Here is a 7,040-nt window from a genome sequence, read left to right on the forward strand (position 1 = left end):
GATGACGTATACAGGATAAGCAGGTGATGAATAACTCAGGTGAAGAATTTGAGGTGAGGAATTCAGAGAAAGTCTTCAGTCAAATTCTTCAAATAGTACAGATGAAAGTCTTCAACATGCAATTGAGGAAATGAAAAGAGTTGAAGAAATAGAACCAGTGGCTTGATGAAGAAAGTGGTCGATGACCCAGTTCTAACTGTTCTGACAGTTGTACATCTAGTTTGGAGCGGCTTGGTATTGGAACCAAAGGACACACAATCCCTACCATATTATCCTTGAGCTAAGGACACACAGTCCTCGCCCAACACTCGTGGTAAGTCTTCAGGGCAAACTTCCAAACCCTCACAAACTCGGTCACCCAGTGATCCACAATTGACTGTTGGATGCTCCAGACCATGACGCCTAACCGTCTGGAGGATGTACATTCCTCAAAGGTAACAAGCATGGGTTCCGCATAGGAATAACTTCTTTAGTGATGCTCAATCACTTTGTTTTTGGTTTTGGTTTGGGTGTTCAAGGTATTTCCTCACCTGATGATTTTCTCTCAAAGTCCTCGAGGATTGGGTTTCTCTAAATGAAAAATGTCAGTTTCTCTCGGAGCATCCAACCAGCTAGTGGTTGTGGGGGCGGCTATTTATAGCCAGGGAGCATCCCGACATGATTTGACATTAATGCCCTTAATTACATGACCATTGGGTGGATAATATTTGGGACAGGTGGCGCGCGGCGCGGCAAGGGTCGGAACTTTCAATTGTGAAAGTCCTCATGTCTCATATTCCTCACGTGGAGTATGTGGTAGCAGTAGGTTTGAGTTGAGCATCATGAGGAAATTATTTCCTTTGTTTTACCTGGACCCCATTTAACAGTACGGTGATCCTATGACTCAAGAATGAAGAAATTAAACAGAAAGAGTAAATCTTCAACTCTAAAAGTCTTCAGAGCATCTTCCTCCGGACACACCGAATTCCTCATCTTCAATGTCTTCATGACGAATATCAATTTCTTCGTGATCAGAGTCTTCAGGGAATGACCAAAATCTTCACCCGAAGACATACATTTTTAGGGGTCGATATTCATCGAATAACTCAAACTCCTCAGCGACTTATTGAGCCTGTGTACACTTACAAACATATCAGTCACTTAACCTATAAGTACTCAATCCACGAAAATCACAATCCACAAGACAACGGCGATAAAAATATGAAGTGTCAGTAGAGAGTTTGAGGAATTTGATTGCAAGATACACACAAACTCTCCCTGAAGATGTGCACATTTGAGGAATTTGCGCTGGACAGCAAATGCACATTGATGATATATATCCAGGAGATCTCTCCCTATATCTTGTAATTCATGCATGCATTTGACATCTAGTATGAGGAATTTGAAATGCATGATGAAAAATGGCGCCTGACGAATTTCAGCATGCATGCATTTAATTAACTTGAGGAATAAGCATGCGAGGAAAAATGTTCAAAAGTGTCAGAACACCATCGGGCCTAAGTTACAACTCATTACATCAAACACTTCAGAAGAAACGAGAGGAAAGGAGTTTATAAGCCCATAAATTAGACCCGCTTGAAGACTAACTCATATTTCTCCCCCTTTGTCATCAAGTGATGAATAGGGACGAAACTGAGGACTAACACCTATGAAGAACTTCACTTCTATGGTGGAGGAAGGACGCCAGCATTCTTCGGGTCAATCTTCCTGGTTGGGCATGTTGCAGTATCAGTAGGTTCTTGATACGTCCAAAATGCATCACTATTTTGTATCAAAATTTGTCTCTATTCATTGATATATTTCACATTATGATGATGTACTTATAGTGTTTTGGCTTATTTTACACAGTTTACAACTTTCTGGTGTCGAAACAGCAGACACAAGATTCAGCGGAGAAAATAGCACGAAGAGTTATCATGTCAGAACATCCCCAACCGCGCTGAAAATTTGAGGGAACGAGTTTCCAAACAGATCACGAAGACTGGCTGAAGGAGGGCCGGAGGGGCGCCACAGGTCACCCAGGTGACCTGCTGGCGCGGGCCACCCCTAGGTCGCGCCCACAGGCCGCCTAGGTGGTGGGTCCCACCTTGAACGCTCTCCTTTGGAGAATATCATCCTCTTGACCTAAAAGTCACGGGGGCAGAAGAGTTTTCGCAGTTCTGTTGTTGCTCCTTGGTGGAAACCTACAGAGAAGAAAAGACCTTTCCGGCAGGGACATTCCGCCGGGGAGAACTCCTCCTGGAAGGGGATATCGTCCTCATCGTCATCACCATCGTCATGGGCATCATCGAGATCATCATCACCATCATCACCATCACCAGCACCATCCCCACCTTCATCCCATCTACTTCACCATTGCAATCGGAGTTGTACCTTGCATTATTCATCCCCTCTACTCTACTGGTGTTGATTACTCTTTTGTGGTGAATGCTATTGAGTTTTCTTGGAGGATTATTGTTATGACCATATTGTTAATCATATTTTCATCACCACTGATCATGATCTATTTTATGCCTTGTGAGTAGTTCCGTTAGTTCTTGAGGACATGGGAAAAGTCTAGATGCTAGTAGTCATATGATGTTGAAGTAATATGTGTTGATTGATATTGAAGTTATGGTGTTATTCTTCTAGTGGTGTTATGTGAACGTCGACTACATAACACTTTGCCTTTTTAAGGACCTAGGGGAATGCATCGTGTATAAAAAATGCCTATGGTGGGTTGCCGGAGTGACAGAAACTTGAACCCCAGTTCGCATATTTTTACATGAGGGAGTATTGGATCCTAAAGTTTATTGTTATGGTTAGGCTTTGCCTTAATTTCTCTCTTGTATTTGCGGATGCTTGCAAGAGGGATTAATCATAAGAGTGCACTTGTCTTAGCCTAGACGGTGCACTAGTTAAGATCCATCCACATAACACTTATCAATACAAAACATAGTACTAGATAGAATATGGAGAAAACACTTGACTATCTCTCCCGTGTCTCCTCAGGAACACCTTAGTCTTTATAAGTTTAGTCCCACGGCTTATCCTTTGTTTTCAAAAGGATTGGGCCACTTGCTGCACCTCGGCACCATTTACTTTCCTTGCATTTATTTCCTTTTTGCTATTACCAGAAAACCCATAAAAAGTTACCTTTTAGTACTTGCAGTTATTCCTTGCTCAAGATCGCTTGTCAATACCTTCTGCTCCTCGTTGGGTTTGACACTCTTACTTATCGAAAAGGCTACGATAGATCCCCTACACTTGTGGGTCATCAAGACCATTTTCTGGCGCCATTGGCGAGGAGTGTAGCGTTATTGGTAAGTGAAATTGGTAAGGAAACCTTTACGCTGTACGTGTTGTTTTTATTTTACTGTTTCCGCTTTTTGTCCCTATGGACAACTCTCCTCTTGGTTTGTTGCTTGTGGTGAACCGTCCCAAAGCTATTGTGGTGGAGAAGCCTCCCCCACCTACTGAAATTGTGCCCTTTAAAATACCAACTAGTATTATTGATTGTGTCTTGGCTAGTCGATATGAAGGAGATAGACATCCAGGTGAACACTTGTTATATCTTTCACAACTATGTTCCTTATTTAAGCTTGCAGGTATATCCACGGATTTTGTTATGAGAAAGCTATTATCTCTATCATTAAAAGATAAGGCTTTGGATTGGTATAGGCTTCTTGATGACTCTCATTTACTAAATTGGCAGGATCTTATGCCTCTCTATTATGCAAAGTTGTATCCTCTTCATAAAATACATCGAGACAGGAACTATATTTATAACTTTTGGTCTCGTGAGGGAGAAATCATCGCTCAAGATTGGGGGAGATTGAAGTCCTTAATGCTCAAATGTCCCAATCATGAGCTCTCCAAAGAAATTATTCTTACAAATTTTTATGCAAGGCTTTCTCGTCAAGATAAAGAGATGCTTGATGCTTCCTCTAGTGGGGCATTCTCCAACAAAAGTAATGAAGCTAAGTGTGATCTTATTGAAAGGATCTAGAAGAACACTGAAGACTGGGGGATTGAAAAAGGTATTGAACCCGTTATAAATTATGAGCGTGATTACATTGACAGCTATGTGAAAACTGATTACTTCAATACCTTTTGTGCTAAGATTGGTCTTGATTCCCAACTTCTAATTGATTTTTGTAAAGACTTTACCTCTCATATTGACTCATCTAAGAAGAAGGAGGATCAACACCATAAACCTTTTAAGGATGTACCTGTTGATATTAATGTTGTTGACCCTATCTTGCCTGCAGTTGAATATGAAAAGCCCCCTTTTCCCGCAAGGATGAGGGAGCATTCTTTTGTCACAGGCATCCTGAATAAAAGTGAAAGAACGACTGATGAGCATGAGGACCTGATTAAAGTTGATCCTCAAGTTGCATTAGTCAAGGATCTTGTTACTAGTAATATTGAGGATTCCAATATAAATTTTTGTGATGTTACTACTAACCTTGTTACAGCCAAGAATAAAGGCCCAATTTCAGGTACTCCAGTTGTATTTGTTAAAATAGGAGATCATAATTATTGGCTATGTGATTTGGGATCCAGTGCTAGTGCTATTCCTTTTTCACTTTATCAAGAGATCATGAATGAGATTCTACCATGTGAAATTGAAGAAGTCGATGTTAATATTCATCTTGCAAACAAAGAAACTATCTCTCCTATTGGAATTGTGCGAGATGTTTAAGTTCTATGTGGAAAGGCAAAATATCCTACCGACTTTCTAGTACTTGGTTTAGTGCAAGATAGTTTTTGCACTACTATCTTTGGTAAGCCTTTTCTCAAAACTTGTGGAGCTATCATAGATTGTAGGAAAGGAAAAGTATCTATTGAATTTAATGGTGAGCCATATGAATTTAACTTTTCTAAATTTTCGAAGCAAACTCGTGGTACTGATTTGCCTAGTAATGATAAAATTATTGAAGAGATTGCTTCTATTGCTATTCCTCCTAACGATCCTTTGCAGCAATTTATGGAAGACCAAGAGAATGATATGCATATGCAGTAAAGGAATGAGCTAGATGACATATTGTTGAGACAACCTGCTATCCTGAAGCATAACCTTCCAGTTGAGCCTTTGGGCATTTTATCGAAACCAAAAGAAGACCCGGTGTTTGATCTTAAACCTCTTCCCAGTACGCTCAAGTATGCTTATTTAGATGAAAAGAAAGTATATCCTATTATTATCAGTTCTAACCTTTCAAGATATGAAGAAGAGCGATTATTGGAAGTCCTTCATAAACACTGAGGTGCTATTGGTTATACCCTTGATGATCTTAAGGGGATTAGTCCATCTATTTGTCAGCATACTATCAATCTTGAGCCTGATGCTAAACCAGTTGTTGATAATCAACGACGGTTGAACCCAAAGATGAAGGATGTTCTGAGGACCGAAATCCTCAAGCTTCTAGCCGCAGGTATTATCTACCCTATAGGTGATAGTAAGTGGGTAAGTCTGGTACATTGTGTTACCAAGAAAGGAGGTACGACTGTGGTTCCTAATGATAAGAATGAACTAATACCTCAAATAATTATTATTGGATATAGAATGTGTATTGATTACAGGAAGCTGAACAAGGCAACCGTTAATCGACCAAATGCTTGAAAGGTTATCCAAAAACACTCACTTTTGCTATCTTGATAGGTACTCTGGCTTCTCTCAAATTCATGTTAGCACTGTCGATCAAGAGAAAACCACTTTTACTTGTCCCTTTGGTACTTATGCTTATAGACGTATGCCTTTTGGTTTATGCAATGCTCCTGCTACTTTTCAAAGGTGTATGTTCGCTATCTTTCATGGTTTTTGTGAGGAAATTGTGGAGGTCTTCATGGACGATTTCTCCCTCTATGGAACCTCTTTTGACCATTGTCTCCACAACCTTAATAAAGTTTTGCAGAGATGTGAGGAGACGAACTTGGTACTCAACTGGGATAAGTGCCATTTCATGGTCAATGAGGGAATTGTTCTTGGCCACAAGATTTTCTGAAAAAGGAATCGAGGTGGACTGGGCAAAGGTTTAAGAAATTGAGAGAATGCCTTATCCAAAGGACATCAGTGGTATTCGTAGTATCCTCGGTCATGTTGGTTTCTATAGAAGATTTATTAAGGACTTCTCTAAGACTTCGAAACCCCTCACTAGTCTTCTCCAGAAGGATATTCCTTTTGTGTTTGATGAATATTGTAAGGAAGCCTTCGAAGTTCTTGAGAAAGCCTTGATAACCGCCCCTATAGTCCAACCACCTGATTGGGATCTGCCTTTTGAAATCATGTGTGATGCTAGTGATTTTGCGGTTGGAGATGTGTTAGGACAAAGGGTTGATAAGAAATTGAATGTTACCCATTATGCTAGCAAAACCCTTGATAGTGCTCAAAAGAATTACGCTACTACTGAGAAAGAATTTTTAGCGGTAGTGTTTGCTTGTGATAAGTTTAGGCCTTACATTGTTGATTCTAAAGTCACCATTCATACTAATCATGCTTCTATTAAGTATCTTGTGGAAAATAAGGATGTCAAACCAAGGCTTATCAGATGGGTTCTTCTTCTTCAAGAATTTGATTTGCAGATTGTTGATAGGGAAGGAGCAGACAACCCTGTAGCAGACAACCTTTCCAGGATGGAGGACATACCACATGATACTATTCCGGTCAACGATAGTTTTCTTGATGAACAGTTAGTTGTTTTGCAGGTGAAATCTAATTCAGATCCATGGTATGCAGATTATGCTAACTTTATTGTTGCAAAGTTTTTGCCTCGAGGTTTAACATTCCAGTAGCGGAAGAAGTTCTTATACGACTTGAGGTATTACTTTTGGGATGACCCACATCTTTTTAGATAAGGTGTGGATGGAATTGTGAGGAGATGCATACCGGAGCATGAGCAGAAAGATGTCTTGATACAATGTCATAGCAGTCCTTATGGAGGACATCATGCCAGTGAGAGGACCTCACAATAGGTTATCCAATCAGGCTTGTATTGGCCTACTCTCTTTAAAGATGCTAGAAATTATGTTTTATCTTGTGATAAGTGCCAGAGAGTTGGTAA

Source organism: Hordeum vulgare, chromosome 1H (assembly GCF_904849725.1).
Source record: "Hordeum vulgare subsp. vulgare chromosome 1H, MorexV3_pseudomolecules_assembly, whole genome shotgun sequence".
Taxonomy (NCBI): Eukaryota; Viridiplantae; Streptophyta; class Magnoliopsida; order Poales; family Poaceae; genus Hordeum; species Hordeum vulgare.